The 20,146-nt window shown below is 40.6% G+C and overlaps 1 protein-coding gene across 11 annotated transcripts in view; it reads right to left on the reverse strand.

The window, feature by feature from the left end:
- Positions 1 to 18,625, reverse strand: part of RABGAP1L (RAB GTPase activating protein 1 like) — a 263,781-nt gene extending 245,156 nt beyond the window's left edge. For 3 of the 11 annotated variants that reach the window (XR_012624184.1, XM_074833044.1, XM_074833045.1), the window contains exons 1-2: positions 18,491 to 18,609; positions 17,682 to 17,764 (exon numbers count right to left, since the gene is read on the reverse strand). The gene's annotated coding sequence lies outside the window, so the exon portion shown is untranslated. Of the gene's footprint in view, positions 1 to 16,530; positions 16,661 to 17,681; positions 17,765 to 18,204; positions 18,431 to 18,490 lie in introns of those variants that run through there. The other 8 variants (XM_074833037.1, XM_074833047.1, XM_074833048.1 and 5 more) reach the window with 6 other exon arrangements.
- Between the last annotated feature and the right edge of the window lie 1,521 nt (positions 18,626 to 20,146).

Here is a 20,146-nt window from a genome sequence, read left to right on the forward strand (position 1 = left end):
TTAGCAGCAGACAATCCTGGAGCTGAATGCTGTCTCACAATACTGTTGAAAGAGGTTTAGCATTTGCTCTATCAGTTTAAAAATACTGAGAGGACAGTAACCAGCAGAGAGGAGCTGACAGGGACAGAGAAGTCAACAAACGTAGTGCACCTCAGCTACTTCTGCATGAAGGCCAGCAGCTTAGTTTAAGCTGCTAGTGCAGTTTAGTGCCAAATGAACAAATGTGGCCAAGGTGCAAATACACCTTCTGTTCTGCCAACACTGCTCCAAGGGTTGACACCTCAGACCAGATGGTAACTTCCCAAATCACCAGAGCCAAGAGTCAGAACTGCTCTTCCAACAACGTCTTCAGAAAGGCAACAACAAATTGTGCTTTCAAAGTTCCCTTTGCAGTAAGAAACACTGGGAAGTATGTACTACTACCACAAGAAGTAATTTCTACAAAAGAATTATCTTGAACAATCATGCTCTTTCCTATAGAGAAGGAATTTTGACCACACAGAAAAAACATTCAGAAACCCAGCAACAAAGACACAGGAGGAAATTTTTCTTAAACTCAGCTAAATAAAGCCTAATATGATAAAAGTATTAACATTTTTAAAAGTCACAATTTCAGAAAAAACTTTCCAACAAACAGATTTTCAGACCAAAGGATTTTGGAGATACAGAGTAATTAATCAGATGTACCTAGTTTTAAAAAGGAGCGAGGGGAGTGGATCTTGCTCAGAAAAATACCTTAAGCTGTAGGGATATGACAACAACTGAAGAACATCTGTTGCTTTTCTCTGCAAGGTTTATTGTGTAGTTTTGGTGAAATCACTTAATATCTCTGCTGCACTTCAGTTCCCAGTGTTTTGCTTATACAGAGTCCCAGATAAAAGCTACCTGAGCCATGCTCCTTGGAATATAGGTGTTTTGGGGCCAGCGACCAGAACTTACTACACACATGTACAGTACTAAGCTTCAGGAGGCCAAAACCTAGCAGCTTCCCCACTTCATTCCAGAAAGGCATCCCAGGTTCACTGCAGCTCCCTTTATAATGTAGCATAAGTGGCTGAAGAGCGAGAGAAGCTGGAACAGCAACCCTGAAAGACCCAGGTGGATTCAGCACACAATCAGAGTCAAGGACACAGGACAGAAATGTTCCTATTTATTTCCCTCCCTAACTCTTCCATGTGTTTCGTATTGAACCCAGACTTGCAAAAAAACCACATCACGTCCAGGAACACAACTAAGTACCCAGGTAGTGGTGTATGTCCATGGGATTGCTGGGCAGAGTAGCTCAGGACAGGGCACTGCTGGCAACACACAGTCACTAACACAGGAGAAAAAGAATCAAAGGTAGAGCCACTGACTTTCCAGAAGGAAGCTGCTTTGCAGACCTGATTAGATTCAAAAACTTCCTCATCGAACTGGTCCCCAGAAGTAAATACCAATTTTTATGCAAATCAGTCTTCTGAAGCAGGTAGCAGATATTCTGAGGTTTACTTCTAGTTTATGTTCAACAAATATTTCAAAGTTACTGTTCAAGTTCATTGTTGGTTCAGAGGAAAAAAAAAATTCTTTTGTTTCAGCATTATAACCAACAAAAAACAACAAAATTGATAAAATGTAAAGCTATGAAAAGACAACAAGCAAGGTAAATGTTGATCTATTATTTTTCAGTAAGCAACAGAAAAATGTTTTAAAAGGAAGCTTCTTGCCTTCTTGAAAGAAGGCAATCAAGAGCAGGCTAATTTGTACTTTTTTTTAATCAGACAAACAAGATCGGGTCCTGTATTAAAGACAAGGCTTTCAAAGCCATATAGTTTGCCTGATGATCTCAAACCCCAAATAAGATACTGGTAAATAAGTTCTACCTATTTTCAGAACTGAGGTTCCTCAAGGGAATCTCTGGGACCTTTCTGAAGAGGAAGGTCCAGTACAGCTATGCAGAAATTCTTCTGCTAACAGATGTCTGCAGTACAAATATATACTGGAAAGCACGATTTATTCCCTTTTTTTGAGCTACACAATACAATGCATGTCAGCAAAAAGAGCATTAAGTTAACTGAACTTGAAATCACAGATGCTATGTGACTCAGATTTCTAGTTTACTGAAGTGATGTCGTGACGTTCTAACTTGCTGCTTAGGGAACAGGAAACTGGACAGACACTGACAGTTACACACACACAAACGCACACATAACTGAGCCTCTCCACCACAGCATCTTACTTTTAAGAACTGTGTCAAAACTATGTGTTACTATAGCTCTTGCCCCATGAGCTTGCTAACTTTGATGAGGCGTACAAAGCTCTCACCCCTATGTGCTTGCTAACATTAATGAGAAGCATACCTTCCCCAGAAAGCTAACAAATGCTTCAAACACACAAAGCTTTACCTTTTCAATGCTTTTTCAGTGGAAGACTAAGCAACCTTATAAAATTCCTTATTATATTGTATGTTGAAGCAGTACAGCTAACAGTCTTCCCCAAAACCTTTCTCTCTATTGACTGAGTGGACACATATGCAGAAGAAAATCCTAGGTGTCATAAAATCAATTTCCTTAAATCTCACTGACAACAGCAGCATCCTTAATCTCAACTTCTCTTTGTGTAATCTTTATATAAGAAGCTAAGCCTCTATGTTCATACTAACTACTGTTTTATTACCCATAAATTGTTTGCCAGTGTCTTATCTCTGGTGGTGAAAAACTATGTAAAGCACATCTGGGCAAAACAAACAAGCAAGCAAGCATTTACTTGGTTTGCTGATAGTTTCCCAAGATTAAAATCAACCTAATACAGAGAGATGACTGCTGTATATATTTTAAAAGACATACATATATAAAAATCCTTCCGATTTCCAAGAAAACAATGTTAAGAACAAAAGTCTTTCCAAAGAAAACCAAAAAACAACGAACAAAAAATCCCCACAACTAGAAAGTAATTACGTGGCTTATTTTGTCAACACTCTCTCCTCTGTGAAAGCAGTCTACTATGTAGGCAAGAGCAAATAATTAGTCTGTTCATGGACAGCAAACTGTTTTTAACTGTTGTACGGGGTGCCTAGATACAGAGTGTTTTGCAGACTGTTTTTACACGTCAATCTTATAGCCAAGGAATAACAATTTAAGGAAAACAGAATCAAGAGAGAACTACATAAACAAGAAAATGTCTGCTCTCCTTCAAAAAAATCCACATCTCCTCAAATAAATTCTAACTAGCACTTTTTAAACACATCACATTATGAATACAGAGCTATTTATAATAAAGGAAAGAAATACCTTTCCTGACTTGAATCTCTGGATTACGGATAAGTCACTGAACCACTTAAACATTACAAAGATTCAGTTTGTAGTTGCTTGGGGGAAAAACACTGGTTTTATTTATCTCAACTTTAAAATCACCAGGGTGAAGAACCCTTCTAGAGGAACAGTAGGCATGCGGTGGAGTATGAGTGAGGCAAGGATGCAGCTGACATTTACAGCCAAACAGAGAAGCACCATCTCTCCTCTTCAGCAGAGATCATCAATCATTGCAAGCCAAAGGCATGAAGGAAGAGGAGAAGCAAATTTAAAAAAAACAAACCCACTGATCTGCACGCCTAAAATTTAAATATTGGGTGGAAGAAGCATCATGAACACTAGATGAAATGTCCGTCCAGGTAAGTGCAAGGCTATCAGGTAAACTGCTAGCTACAAAGGTAGCCTCTCATCAAGTTGAATACTTCCTTTTTTTTTGCTGCTTTTTTTTTTGTTTGAGCAAATAAGAGTCATGGAGGACAAGCTACACCCTAGACAAAACTGAGTTAAGAATAAGGTTTGGGATCATTCGTTTTAATAATTATTCAGGCCTGAGATTTGTCCACACACAGTAGTGGCATAAGAGAGATCAGCTGAAGAACAGATTACAGCAGCATACATGCCTCTTGCTGACACATATTAATTTATGCTGTTTACAAGTATTATCAATGCTAGCTAATCCAATTAGTGTTTAACCAATTTAAAGAAATACGTTTTATCTTCTGCCCATTAAAAGAAAAAAAAAAAAAAAAAAAAAAAATCTTTCTCCTCCCTAACCCCTTCCAAAAAGTACAACTTAGAAGTAAGTGTAAATAAGAAGGCTCCTACTACTCTAGGTGTCATCAGTCTTCATGTGTTATCTTATCTAAAAAAAAAAAAAACCAAAAAAACCCCACCACACTTACACATCAAGTTCTGGCAAAATAGCCTGCCAGAATTTCAAACTAGTTTAAATGCTGTAGTTCATTCTGCCTCAAGGATAAAACAAACAATGCAAATAAAGCAACTCTAGTACACCTTCACGCTGTTTCCCTGTCATCAACTAAACACTTCAACTTCTTGAGGCAGTAATTAATTTTTAACTTTGGAAAATATAAAATAGTGACAAAGAGTATCTCATTTTTCATAGCTGGAGTTTGACAAACTTGGGTTTCCTATTTTTTTTTCATTGCTACATGATGCTTGCAAGCAGCATTCAAACTGAAACTGAGCACCAGCCCATTTACTGAACTGTATGCCCACTTACTCAAAAATATAATGACCTGTATTCCAGAGGAAAGCAGTGCATAAGACAACCATTGTTTTAAAGAGATTATTTCAAGGTTTATTCCTTAACAGTAAAAATAGCAGCATTGGTCTAATTTAGCTAATGGAACAATCTCTCTCCATTAAATATACTGAATATTTCAACCAGGTATTTTCTCCACAAGCTATTATTTTCAGTAAGAATTACATGACGTAAAGCGAAAGAGACCATACGGGACAGCAGTATGATACAATGCAGTAGCAACCCTGGGTGCCAACCTTTCTCCTTGCCAAACAAGTGCCTTATAAAGCATCACTTCCGACATCAGGGAAACACACAAGAAATTGTGATTCATTGCCTGGCACCGACTACCTTCAGACTTAGTAAAATCCTTGTTCCTCAAAGCCAGAATTGTTAAGTTATGGCAATTGTTATCTTGAGATTTGCAACATGTATTTTGGGAATATTAGGTTTTGCAGATTTAACTTGAAATCACAATGTTTTGTTCTTAACCACAGAAGCTACCTATATACTACCAACCATAGACAATGAGATTGCTATTTCTCATAATATTTCTCAAAAACTGTTAAAATTGTAGCCAGTCCAGCACTGCACTGTGGGACAGACCAGATAATGTTTCACGCTCTCTTCTAATCTCATTTTCTTAAGATATTTTTCTTAATCTTAAATCTTTCATTCTAGTAGTTGTCAAAGGCAATCATGAGTCATAAATGAATAACCACACCAGACTTTTTTTGTATTATTCAGTTACAGATTTTCCAAAATCGCAAGGACCATGAGTTTTGATTTGACAGCCATCTAGACTCCTACTGCTTTTTTATCAAAACTGTACAATTTCAACAGTGCACCCTATACTTTATAAGGAAGAAAAACATCTCCTTTATAATATGAAACGAAACCAAGCTTCTTGTTAAAATAAATACTTCCACATACGTTACTGAAGATATAAATATTTAGATATAACATGAAAAGATGGAGGGAGAAATCAGTTATTTTGAAGACCAAGATTAACTGAAAGTGAAACCTCCTGAAAGATAACTGCTTGAAATTGAGAAATATAGGAAGGTGTACATGACAATTAAAAGCCACACGAAATAGCTTTGGCTTTGTAACTATTGCCTCTCTTAGTCCTAAGTGTCATGAACTGTACTCATTCAACTAACATTCTAATTTTTATTTGACCAGCAAATTCTTAACGCCCTCTGCATGCCAGAACTAATCTGCTGGCATCCCACGTTCCTAGGGCAAGTTCTTATAAATATGTTCTGCAGTGCAGCTCTACTGCTAATTTCAAAGGCCTTGATAGGTTTTAGAAAATGGAGAACAGAAATTCATAAAAGACAATAAAATTGTTTCCTTAATAGAAAAATTATCTTCCATTAGTAAGAACAAGTCAGTATGTACGCGGTACTAATACACCACTTTCTCCCCACCTAATCACATTAGAATAAAAAAAATTTAAAAGTCTTGCCTTCACTATCTGCTTTTTCCATTTAAAGTCTGAAGAATCAAAACAATCTGCTCATGTCATTGATCAGGAGGAGAAAAACAAGGTTTGGCCTCAACACGCAGAAGTTTTCCAAAGCACCTGAACTCTTCTAGGAACTGGTATGAAATGTGTATATTAAAGTTTCTGAAAGACACATACCAAGGAATAACACAGATTTCTCTGTGTGACCAACTTTACTAATCAAATTATTCCAAATCCACTCTGTAATTCAGGGAAGAACTACTCCTTGGAAAGGTAGTATGAAAAAAATCAACTAACCTGTATACAAAAGCCTGCTCATTCACTTCATAAACCACTAAGAACATTTTATAATTCTGGCAAAAATTTACTTGACCTGAAGGAAGTATCCGTCAAAGCTGTATGATCAAGTATCGGGGGGGGGGGGGGGGGGGGGGGGCAGAAATCACACAAAGAAAGATGTTTCTGTTGCATTACTGAAATTACCTTCAAATTCTAACCCAAGGATGGTGTGTGCATGTGCATATATAATCTCACACTGGCAGACTGCCTGTGACCTTGATTTTCAGAAAATACTATGCATAATGTTCCCTTCCACAGCATTTTTCACACCAAGCCCTGGAAAGCTTAAGTACTTCTTAAACTCACTATTTCCTCCACAGACTTCCTGAAGAGGGGAATGGGAAAGAGAACACACATGCCCCTTTTCCAAGAAACATTTTCTCTTCTTTACGTCCCAGACATCCATAATGATCAAAAATTATTTTTCTTCCTACAGGATTAAAGAAAAAACTAAAAAAAAAAAAATAATAAACCCCATGTAATCACAAGACAGGTATAATCTTTCAATCACTCTATTTTACATTCTTGTTTTAAAAATTCCTTGAAACATTTAACAAGTACGTCTCAAGGTATTACAGAAAAGACTCATTAAAAAGCCACCTTTAAACAATGATTACAAGAAAGAAAGGTTTTCAATAGATAAATTAATCTGGGGCTGCCACAGAAAGTTTTTGGTTTGCTTTTGCAGCTTTTTTCCAGTAATCAAATCTGGTAAGTAGAATTGCTTTAAAGGATAAATTCTATATTAAAAACATGATGACAAAAAGACTTTTTAGATCCATCTTATGGTGAGACTATCACCGGACTCAAAGAAAAACAGCTCAATTTTTATTTTTTTTAAATAAATAAATTTAGCTTGTTGACCAGATCACAATTATCTAGCTCTTATGCACCTTCACATTGAATGACTCTCATTGACTATAACTGGTGTAAACCTCAGGCTAATCTAGAACAGTCTATATATAATCACAGAATAAGGTCTCACTGGGGAAAAGTTATTTAAAATAATACAATATAGTTGCTCATATCATCACCAAGTGTAACTGAAAGAATCTTGCAAAAAGCTATGACAGAACTCTCATTAATTTTCTTGATGCAATCATCTTGTCTAACATTACCCAACAGCTATGAACAAAACCAGCGTTTGTTGAGACAGGCTATCCAGAGTAGCTTGAATTTTAAGTGTTATATCCTATTTCTAATTTGATAAATTTACCTGCTTGCATAAAACAAGAAATCCTGAGAAGCCAAAAAGCTGTATCTGCAAGTGCTATGACTTTTTTTTTTTCCTTTAAAAATCACAGCCTCTCAACGTTTAAGATAGCTTCACAAATATAAGCATGGTGTACTACTGGTTTCAGCACAATTGATACATGGCTGTTATTAAATGCAGATACGAAAGCCTGTTTACATATGTTTACATACTAAATACTTCCACAAAACATTTTTACTTCTATAAGCAAAGGGAGGAAGTCACAGGCAACTGATTTAAAATATAAAATTCACAGAAATGTGAATAAGTATAGAAGGTCATGCTCTATTAAGTAGTTAAATAAGTATACCCCCCCTTCCACAAGAGTATTTTCAGCACACTACCTTGGTCTCCATTAAGGGAGAGCGTTAAATTATGAAGTCCCTAAACACAGTACAAGCTGCCAAAGAGACAAACGCGCAGTTCAGAGACTGCAGCTACCCCAAAGCACCTCAGAGCCAAACCACTGGAAGGGGTGAAGCTGGCACCACCGGACCCAGACCCATGGAATAAGGAAACCAGTTACAATACAAGGAATCCAAACCCAGAATACAAAGTGCAACCCAGACGAGCACCAGCACTCCACCACACTTCCAAGGCAAAGCTGAGTCTACAAGCAGCCCAACAAAGCACCCAAGCCCTAACAGTGCAAAATCAAGTCGGCTGTTCAGAAGCCCCAGCAAAACAGATGATACTAACCGCACATCTACACAGCGTAGGAATATAATCTTATTATGGCACCTCACATGAATGTTGTGGGAAATGTACAGAATAAGGCAACTACTTTTTCCATAAGACCTCAGGAGTTCACTTATGACCAGAAAGAACAAAAAGCAGAATCATAGAGGCCAAGGAGAGAAACTGGGAGGGTTTGCTGGAACAAGGATCACTTGTATTTGTCTTATGATATACCCTTTGATTTCTCTGGCTACTACCAAAAGCTAGATACTAAACAACACTTCAGTCTGACCCCTTTATAGTCAGTCTCACTTTCTGATGTCACAATACGATGAAAGAAAAGAAGTATCAGAAAAGGGAAGCTATGAGTGTCAAAGGCAAATTAGCACTCATAACTGTGGGGAACTTCCAACTTCACGCTACTCTTCCGGGGCTTGACAAGTATGCCCCTGGACATTTTGATCAACTCTTTCCCCTGCCCCTCACAGTTTTTATACATCCCTATGGCAATAAACAGTAACAATTAACATTCAAAACAATGTAAACATCAGTTTCTGATAGTAACAGTGCCCTTAGTCACTTTAATTCCTTACTCTTGGTTCCTCAAAATCGTTGAACACATCTCCAAGAAGAATTCTAGCCAGCAGTTTCCAATTCCTTGGAAGTTTATATTGCCAACACTAATTATCAACAATTAGGACCAAGCATAACAGAAACAAAAATACCTTTTTGATAGACGTGTACATCCATGAGCAAACACAAACTCTGCCTACATGAACAGAAAGGACTAGTAACTCCAAGGGCTAAGATCTCTTCACTGCAGCACCTCATCTGAGTTGCAATTCAAGTTTAACTCCCAGACCAGCTGCTGGCACATACAAAAAGTGCTCTTTCAACTCCATTGCTGTTTTGCACTCCAATGCTCACAAACACTTAAATTCAAGCTGAAAATATTGATACTTACAAGCTACAGATTTCAGCAAAATCTTGAAGATGTTATAAAGGTGAAGCACTGCCTAAAAAACTGCAACTCTTCCCACCCCCTCTGCCAAGATTTCACAAGTATCCCAGCAGTCACACACGGAAAGAGGCTGGACAGCCTAAGTGACTGACAACTAACCCCAGAGAAAGAAAGGAGGATTAGAGCATTTCTTCAACCAGTTCAACACTTGACTACACAAGCACCCATGTTAGCACAATAACACACAGAACACAGACAAAAACAAGCAGCTAGGACTGCGACAGCTTATGCAGCACTGCCACCAAGAAGTTACTTGTGAGAGCTCTCTTCAAAATAGCAGCAAATAATGAAAGTATACACCAGTGGAACAATATAAAGCAAAGGGTTCACAGAATGGGAAAAAAAAAAAAATCCTTTTTTTGCCACATGTATTTCAGATGGCTCAGTCTAAATCATATAATCTAGCATCTGTTTCTCATTAACATCTAAAAAAAAAAATCAGGCTCCTATGAAAAAAATGTATGTTTGTAGCATTCAGGCTCTTAATAAAGAGAAATATGCCATCACTTTATTTAAGTACAAAGAAAAAGACTCCAAATTATTTTTGCAAGCTTATTTTAAAAGTTTAGCCAGTTACTGAATTTCATAGAATGAATCATAGACTGGTTTGGACTGGAAGAGAACTTAAAGCTCATCCAGCTCCAACACCGCTGCCATGGGCAGGGACACCTTCCACTAGCCCAGGTTGCTCAAAGCCCCGTCCAGCCTGGCCTTGAACCCTTCCAGGGAGGGGGGGCAGCCACAACCCTTCTGGGAAACCTGTGCCAGTGTTTCATCACACTCATCCTAAAGTATTTCTTGCTTATATCTAATCTAAATCTACCCTCCCTTAGTTTAAAACCGTTACCCCTCGTCCTGTCCCCCCTACACCCCCTGATCAAGAGTCCCTCCCCAGCTTTCCTGTAGCCCCCTTTAAGCACCGGGAAGCCGCTCTAAGGTCTGCCAGGAGCCTTCTCTTGTCCAGCTGAACACCCCCAACTCTCATTTCTCCACTCTCTCAATTAACCTACTTCTAAATTAAAATTCTGGATCTTGTATTTTGTATCTAAATACACACACACAAAGACAATGCAGTAGATGAAGATTATTTGCATTTTATTTTCACACTGATTTGCCTGCAAAGGCCTGAGAACTTTCAAGGTAAAGCAGAGCCTTCATCCTACGTTAAAATTTTGGGAGGGGAATACAGAGTTAGACAACAAAAAGAAAAAAATAATATAACTACTTTTTTATTGTAACTTATTTGTTAGAAAAATACAAATATGTGTATACAATATGTGTACACAACACAAACATCTGTACTGGAACAAATCTGTGGGTCTCAGCAAAATCACTTTGCCTAATTTCAGAAAAAAATACCATCATAGTTTGTATATACAATAGAAGCACAAATTAGAACCATCTTACTTATTATGCTGAAATAGTGGATAATGAGACTAGATCTCCATGAAGTGCAGTAATCAAGTCAAAATATCTATATTGAATTACTCTGAACTGTTTTCCACTGGAGAAATTTCAGAAAGTGCATATTGCTATAGAGTTTATGATCAAAACGTTCAGAAATACCTGGAGACATGCCACTATTATACCGCTGTAAGGCCGTAACACTACATGATTAACTATACTGAATAGAAGAGCAGTGTATTTCAATGAAACTATTTTTTAAATAAAACATGGTGGGGGAAAGATGCATTTCTAGTTAAGATAGAAACCAATTTACAATAAAAGGATCTATTTCCCTAAACTGTACTAAAGATTGTCAAAATTAACTAAACAATTAGTTCACACTAACAGTCAATCCTTAGAATAAGATTCTCGGACAAAGCCTTAACTCACCCCTTTTCTTTCCAATAGGAAAAATAAGGGCAGCCTATCAAATGCACGGAGAACTGCAACAGATCAGCACCTGCAACACGCTTCCTACCCCAAAAAAATCTGGTTGTGTGTCTTAAGGTACATACAACAGACATGACCTGATCAGAAAGGTCAGCTATACTTGAACTGAAAGTACAGCTACTTAGCTCAGCACCCTGAAAGTACAGAGGTTTAAGAATTGCTTATCACTAACAAGAAGCGTAACTTCAAGACTATTCCATAACTACTAAGTAACCGTCCTCTGGGAACTCAGACCATCACATCTTGCAATACAAAACTTGCCATAGAGAAGTTTTGGTGAGGAAAGAATAAATATATACATATATAAAATTTAAGAGACATTCTGACAACTGTATTTATTTGCCTGCAAGAAAAGACCAGGCATTGGTCATGAAGGGTAAGTTACTCAAAACTGATTCCTTACATTAAAAGGATTACTACTACGCAAGTTTTATAGCAGGTACTGAGAAAGGACTTTGCTGTCACCTTCACATCCATTTAATTCCTCACTGACTTACTATATGACATCGAGCAAGTTACTTCACTTGTAAGCCCAACAGTAACAGAAATCATACTCGGCCACTTAGCAAATGGCCTTCAAGATCACTTAGATTCAGTCACTGACCAAAATCCTGTTCTAACTGACAATTTACTGGTTCTTAAAAATACCTTTCAATTTCCTTTTTTCTGCACTTTGACCTTTTCTCTCCTATTTGGAAATCATATGGGAGATACTAAGAATTTGACCAATTAAGCCAGGGAGTTGTCTACCATCATTGGTAACAAGCTTCACTACTTAAGAGTTTGCCAGTAGCCTAATGTAAAATGAAAGATCACATTTGAAAGGCAAATGTGCAGACTGCAGTTTCACCATTAACTACTGCAGTTATTGAGCATTGTTTTGCATAGAAATGTAACTCCACTCAAATACCTTTCTACTATATTAGAAACGAACTCAGAACTCCCAACCATGCTAAAAATCATATTTCTAGTCCAAATGGATACCAAAGACCTATTGAGACCGAAAAGCTAGACCAGTAGCTGACATACCTGAGCCTATAACCAGGGCTTCGTCTTGGTACCGCTAAGTCAACAGAAGTACATCAGCACAAATCACAACACATACCAGTTCAGAAACTGCAGGCAACGTCAAGCACACGCAGAGGGTTTAAACCAACTAAGAACTTTGTTTCAGACTGTTGGCACAGACTATAACTCAACAACTCTCTCTCTTATTTTTCTTGAGCAACGGAGAAACATGAAACTCAAAGATAACTGAGGGATTGAAAGAATGCATGAAATCACTGATCTCCCACTACTAATTTTAAATGGTTCAATTTCCAAAACTTTGGTTTAGTCCAATGATTTCTAAAATAGATTTATGCATTGACAGAAAAACATAAAATTAATTCCAATTGAAAGCACTCATCTACAGACTGCATTAAGTTAGATATTTATCCAACCACCTTGCTACTAAATATCAACAGCTCCTTTTTGTGTGGTTCATTTTTCTCACTGTTCTGTCTCCTTGACACCACAGTACAACTTGCACTCTATGTTTTAGACTGGACCTACCCCCTTATCACAAGAGCTTGACAATGCTTACTACTTGTTCAGGAGGAACTGAGGTTAGAATCGTATATTAACGAAGACTTCAAAAAATTTATTTTCAATGTTTTACACATTTCTAGATATGAAAGGGTAAAATGAAACAGTTTTGATCTCTGCTTCAGAAGAACACAGAAGGTAGATGCAGGGAGAGGCTACGCAAGAGGAACACAGAGACACAGCCTGTGCATGCAAGGATGGCATTAGGAAAAATCAACATCCAGCTGGAGCCAAAACTGACAAGGGATGATGGACTCCTGCACCAGAAGCAAAAGGAAGGCTAAGGAAGAAGTGCTTCCTCTTCTCAGTGGGACCTGGTAACAAAGTACCTGGAAAAGGCTGACACACAAAATACCTTTTTTGCCCCAGTTTTTACTGGTAAGGTCCACCCTCAAGCCTCCCAGAGCCCTGAGCCTAGTAGCAGAGTCTGTTAGAGTAAAGAATTACCTTCAACAGAAGAAGATGGGGTTTGGAAGCTTTCAGGAAATTGGAAACACACAAGTGTGTGAGACCAGATGGGATACATCTGCGAGTCCTGAGGGAGCTGGCCAATGTCACTGAGATACCACACTTGAGCACTTTTTGAAAGTACGTGACACTGAAGGAGGTTCCTCATGACTGGAAAAAAGGCAAACATCACACCCAACTTCAAGAAGAGCAAGAAGGAGGATCCAGGCAACTACAGATCAGCCAGTCTAAGTCCATGAGGGATTATGGAGCAAGTCCTCCTGGAAACTATTCCTATGCCCAAGAGGGACAAGAAGGTGATTGGGAATAGCTAGCATAGATTTACCAAGGGCAAACGAAGCCTGATGAACACAATAGCTTACTGCAAGAGGATGACTGACTTAGCAGGTGATGGAGGAGCACTGAATACTGGTGGCCATTAACAACAGTCTCCCACCAATTCCTTACAGCCAGACTGGTGAGACAGGCACTGGGTAGGTGAGCAATAAGGTGTTCAGGAAATCAACTGGACTGTTGGGCTGAAAGAACAGCAATCAGCAGTACCGAGTCTGGAAACAAGTGGTTACAGTCACATCCCTTGGGGATTACCACTGAAACCTACAGTACCACCAGGATGGACAGGGTGGATCCTCAGCAAGTTTGCCAATCACACCAAACTGGGCAAAGTGGTCAATGCTCCGGAGGGCAGCGCTCCTACTCTGAGGGATCTGGACAGGCTGGAGAAATGCACCAGCAAGACTTCGTGAAGTTCAACAAAGGCAAGTGCAAAGTCCTGTATCCGCAATAGAATAATCCTGTGTGACAAGACAGGCTGGACACTAACCAGATACAGAGCAACTTTTGCAGAAAAGTGCCTGGAGATCCCAGCAGGCAAAAAGCTGAAAGCAAGTTAGCGGTGTGGCCATCACAGGAAAGAAGGCCAAGCACGCCCTGGGCTGGATGAGCAGGAGTCTAGCCAGCAGCTCCAGGGAAGTGATCCAGCCCCTCTGTTCAGCACCTGGAGTACTGGGTCCAGTTGTGGGCTCCCCACTGCAAGATGGACGCTGACACACTGGAGCAAGTCCAGTGGAGGCCAGCAACCTGGCCAGACTGCAGGAGCGCGTGACCTACAGTGAGAGGCTGACAGAACTGAGTTTGAGCAGCCTGGAAAAGAAAAAGCTTAGAGGAATCCTGATTGCTGTCAACTGCCTAATGGAAAGGTGCCAAAAAGACAGAATTGGACTCTTCTGGATGGTGCACAGTGACAGGACAAGAGGCAACAGACATTAAGTTGGAAAGTAAATTCCAATTAGCTTAAAGGGGGGAAAAAAATCACTATGAGGGTAGTCAGAGGTGGGAACAGGTTACCCAAAAAGGTGTTAAGGGCTGGAACAACCTTATCTAAAATTGCTCTTAATTTAAACAGGGAGCTGGATTAGATGACCTCCAGAAGCCCCTTCCAACCTAAATTATTCTATTTCATGAATTTATTATTTCATCTGCCTATGATTCTATTTCATAAACTTTAATTCCGCAATTTTTGTATCAACTTTATCACTTCTAATCATACATTAAACAATTTCAGTTGTCCTGTACGTATAGTAAGCATGGATCCAACGTGGTACACAAAAATGCAAAAATCTCTTCCTTTTGTACCACTGCACTTCCCCCCGTAACTAGGGAACTTAAGTTTTCAGGATCAGAACAATTTTGCACTTTGAAGGTTACTTGAACTAAAAAAACCCACACCTTCTTTGACATCCTGATTCGTGTTCCAGAGTAGAAAAGCAGAGAGCTATGACCCATCTCACTTTGTGGAAAAACTTTAATTTTTCCTCTGTCCACTTGAAAAAATGAGAAAGTCCTTTGTCCCTGCTATTCTTTCCAAAGAACGAGAAACAGCTCACCAAAGACACAATGTAGTAGAGGGATAACAGCTTTATATATATATTTTTTATATATATATATAAATATTTTATATATATTTCCATAATGGCCTTACTCATCTTTCAGAATAATCTATTTAACTAAGCAGGTTTTGGAAACCAATTTATTTATTTATGTACTGTTTACAAAGTCACAAATATACACCCACCAAACTACTTTTTCTTTCAGTTTCACAAAGCTCTCCCTCTTGGAACATTTCTGATATCAAAATTAAGTAAACACCCTAAAAACCATGGAGGTATTTTCTAATAATTTATACATAGGTTTTATTTCTTTTGAAAGTTAAGAATACAGAAAAAGGTGAAATAAATCAATTTTCAAACTTTTTCAACATACGTCAGCCTTTGCTTATGAACCAAGACTCTGTGAAAGAAGAATCCCTTCAGCAATTCAGGTTACAGTAACAGCTCCTTTAATAGCTGTACCAGTATAACAAGAGTAAGATCAAGGCTGGAACAAACTGCCAAAGGTGTGAATTTCAAAATCACGTCTTACAAAAATACACTTGAAAACATCTTAATCTCCATTAAAAGGACACCTCTATGAAGCTCAGTGTTAGTATCTGAAACGTGCATTTTAATCTTCACTTAGAAGGTCAAGATTAAAATTCATGGGGAGAAAGAGAGTTATTACAGGAAAGATGAGTATATGTAGTGGTCAAAAGAGAAAAGAAACATTCAGTGTTGCACTTCAACACATTTTTGCATCCATTTAAGAGTGCTGATGCTTTTGATACCAAAATCAAAAGTGCCAATATAACATATCAGTCCATTGGGTACATAAAATGGGTATAATCCAGTGATAAATGAATCCAGACTGGGAATCAGAAGGTGTAATTACTAAGGTCAGTCAAGTTTGAAATAGATTTCCAATTATAGCAGAGGTAATAACAATATACAACTGATTATTTTTAAATTAGAGCTGAATAAATTTACAAAAGCGCCTATCTAACAATGCCCAGATCATTCCTTGAAATTAATGAATCAACAAAAAGTTTAGAGAGAAGAAAGGATATGCAAAGGAGAGAGAGGAGAAAACCACAGCTACTTCTTTGGGGGCATGGAAGAGAAATAGAGACATAGAGGTGGCTCTTTAAAAGCGGTAGTCTGTTTAATGTTGCTGAAAGTAAATAAAAAAGCCAAATGGCTTCACAATCAACGTAAGCCAGTATTGATAGCAAAAGAGCTGCTGCCACCCTCCTTAACAATTGCTATCTTCACCACAAGTGCCATAAGCCAATCAAAACCACAGGTAGCTTCTTGTACCAATAGCGCCTTCCTATATGAACTTTCTGACGATAAAACCATGACCCAGATAAGTGCATCACCCATCGCAACTTACGTGACCGTAGCAGGACCGCAGCTATGCGGTCCTCCCTACCAACACACTTCTTCCTCCTCTGGATTGAGACAGTGTCCGTATCACCAGGCAAAGGAGCTGGTTCAGGAAGTTGTTCTAACCAAAAAAGTAACTCGGGGAGGAAAAAAAAGAAATAAAAGTACTACTTTTTGACCAGATTAGTTCTCTTATCACTTCCTGGCTGTGGAAGTCCCACTGATGACACAAGGAAAGGAGCAGCCACAGCTCAGATTGTCTTCAAAGCTGGGGAGTACACACCAGGAACTTGTTTCCACAGAAAGCCACGTTATGCCCTGGATCTTTTTGCAATCCCCTTACCAACATTACAAAATCACTTTTAAATCACTTTTTAAAGGACCAAATGCTATTTTTAACCAAGCAATACATTTCACTGTAACAATCTCAAAGAAAACACTGCAGAGTACTTCCAGTAATGCTCCAATTTAGCTTCAGTTCTTACAACACTGGAGTCGATTTGTGCTTAGTGTGCGTAACTACATTTGTAGTTCCTTCAAGTTTAAACTGCAAACTAACCTCTTAATTACTATCATTAATACCATATAACCCACATAAACAAACCGTATTGGCTACAATCCTACTTAAAACCTAGACGCAGGCGTAACTTGCAGAACTAATACTCGCAGTAAATCTTCACAAGATCTGGAGTGTGAGTCTGTCTGACGGGCAGTCAGGTTTTTGGCCTGTATCACAGAGATTCAATCAAATAAAGCCAAGTTACCTTCCCTGAATTTAAAGAGATAAAAAAAACGTTGCCTGTAAGATCTCTCCTTGGAGACAGAACGGACAGTTGCCCTTCTCCAAAGTTTTATTTGAAAAGTCACTGACATGGTTGTGAGACTACAGCTTGACAGTGAAAGAGAAAAGCAGCACTTACCTAAACAAGCTATTTCTTACTTGCTGCTGGATTTGTTTCTGTTTTGAAGAAGAGCTGACACTTAAAATCTTTTTTTTTCCCCTCTTACATAAAAGAACGGATGCATACATGCATGCAGCTATGAAACGTGGTAAGTTATGATTTATTTATAACACTATCAAAACCAAGCAATCTTAACAACGCAGCTTTGAAAGAATGACAGCAAGAGCAAAGTACATGCCACACTTCACAAACTTACAAACGAGCAGAGTTGCCAAGTCCATCTCATTCAGAGTGCCATACCCACTTCAGACGGTTTCAGCAGGTTCTGAAGTACTCTATCTAAAGACAAGGATTTTTGTACCGGATCACAGTTAGGGAGGGCCTAACTGTGGAAGGGGGCTTGAAAAAATAGATTTTAAAAAAGAAAATAAAATTAAAAAAAAAAAAACAAGCCACACACACGTACAATAAAAAGGTGGATGAACCCGAGCCATGTAGACGGCACGGAGTTAGGAGAGTAGTTTGCTAGTTTTGGCTCTTGGGAAGTGACTTCACTTTTCCTAAGGAGGAGGAGGAAGGGAGATGAACACTTCCACAACCCTCTCCCGTCCGTCACCACGAAAACAACTTCGTTTTTTAAATCCCCCCCCCTTTCCTCCAGCCCCGCTCCTCCCGAGGCGGCGTTTCCCCAGCGCCCAGCCGCGCACAGGGAACCCCCCCCTCAACGCAAACGCAAGAAAACACGAAGAAGCGGCGCCATCCCCCGCACGGCCACGCACCTCGTGCCGCCTCCTTCCCCCGCCGCCCTGAGGGGGGCCGGGGCCGACAGCGGGCGGCTCCCGGGGCCGCGCAGCCGGCCGGGAGTCGGCGGGGCCCGCCAGAGAAGGAAGCCACCTCAGGTCAGCGGGTACTGTCACTCCGCGACACGGGGCGGACCGGCGCCTTTCTCCCCTCGCATCGGTTCCCCTGAGGGAGCGACGACGCTTCCCGCCTCCACCCCTCAGGAGACACCCCCCACCCCCCCCTCAGCGAGGGAGGCCCGGGGCAGCGTCCCCCTCCTCTCACCGGTGGCAGCCGAGCCGTCCTCCCCGCTCTGCCGCCTCCAGCCGGGGCTCCGCCACCGGCCCTCTGCGCAGGGGCGGGGGAGGCCGGGCGAGAAGGGCTCGGCGGGCCGCGCAGCCGCCTCAGGGCCGGGCCAGCGCCGTCCACATTCCGGCGGCGGGCGGATGGCGGAGCGGGCGGGGGCGCGCGCGCGCACCGCTCCCTTTCCCCCCCACACCCCCCCCGCGCTGGCAGCGCCGGCTCCACCGCCCCGGCGGCCGGTTGAGGGGCCGCTCGGGTCCCCCCGCCGGGATGGGCGGGGGGCGGGTGGCCGGGAGGAGCGAGCGGCGGCGGGGGCGAGCTGCCCCGCGTTAGGCCGGCGCCGGGACCGCGGCCGCCCTGAGGGGGCTGGCGGCCCCCCGGCGGTGCCCGGGCCCAGCGCGAACGACCGCCCGCTGGGGAACCCGCTCCTCCGCGGCAAGCAGCCCGCTCGCGGAGAGGCTGGCGCCTAAACGCCACCAAAATTCTTGACCGCAACTGAAGAACAATGGAAGTGACCGACAAATCATGGTACTCTTTAAAAAAATGAGTTTTTTAAGTTTTCCTTTTTATTTTCTACGCCAGTCGCACTAAGCTGCACAGTGTGTTTGCTTATCAACACTGGTTTTATATGGTTAAACAAATATTTAATATTTAAATAGTACATATATGTGTATGTTTAAATATCGGCGTTGTTTATGTTTAAATAAAATACGTTTAAATAATGAAAGGTTGTTCTCTTGGTTTCTTTCCTCTCTTTTTTTTTTTGTCTTGTGTGAAACAAATTACATTTAAATTAACCACAAAATTTATACAGCTTGCCTGTGTTCTTTCCATTTCAGATGTGGATAAGCAAAACCTTACGGAATGTCAGACCACAGCCTCAAATAAAATCCCTTTGTTGGGTGAAAGCCCGCGGGCTGTGTCCTGTCACCCTGGGACAGCCGGGTTCCCCACGCGGGCACGGTCTGTACGCTGTTTTCTCGTGACGGGGGTCCAGAGCTGGGAACGCTGTGCTCCTCACCACGACGACAGCAAAATAGCAGGTCTGCTCCCACGGCTCGTGTCTCAACAGCACGAGTGGTGAAAGGCCGGGAGGCTGGCTGCAGCGCTTCCAGCCTCCCTCTCCCGTCGTTGCTGCCCGCTGCAGAGGTGCGCTGCTGGAAAACTTCGGGGTAAAGGTTGAAGCACGATTACTTGTAGCAGCAAACCCACAGAAGTCTGATTTTGGAGATCTTTTAATGCACTGTAAGAGCGCAGCTGCTGAAAAAGTTGATACATCCAAGTGTTTAATTCTCCCCAGTGCTCGTTTGAATGCTATAAGAAAAGCAAAGCAAATTCTGAATATGCAAACAGGCAGAGAGCTGGTTTATTTGTGATACAGTCCTTTTGCATTGTAATGCTGTAACAAACCAGTCTCAAAGCTGGCAAGGCGAGCAGACAAAGAGCATTTCCCAGAGAAAAGAAAGGCAGGACTATTTAGCCCGTTGCATGCTAGGCCAGTCCCCCAATTTGTTGTTGTTGCTATTACATATCATTCCTAGTTGTCTGCAGCTGGTGTAAATTAAATTATCTTCAGATTATTTTTATCATACCACACGGTTCAGATAAACCACAAAAGCGTGGGGAAAGATGAAAAAC

The sequence above is a fragment of the Strix aluco genome, chromosome 8 (genome assembly GCF_031877795.1).
Source record: "Strix aluco isolate bStrAlu1 chromosome 8, bStrAlu1.hap1, whole genome shotgun sequence".
In the NCBI taxonomy this organism is placed as follows: Eukaryota; Metazoa; Chordata; class Aves; order Strigiformes; family Strigidae; genus Strix; species Strix aluco.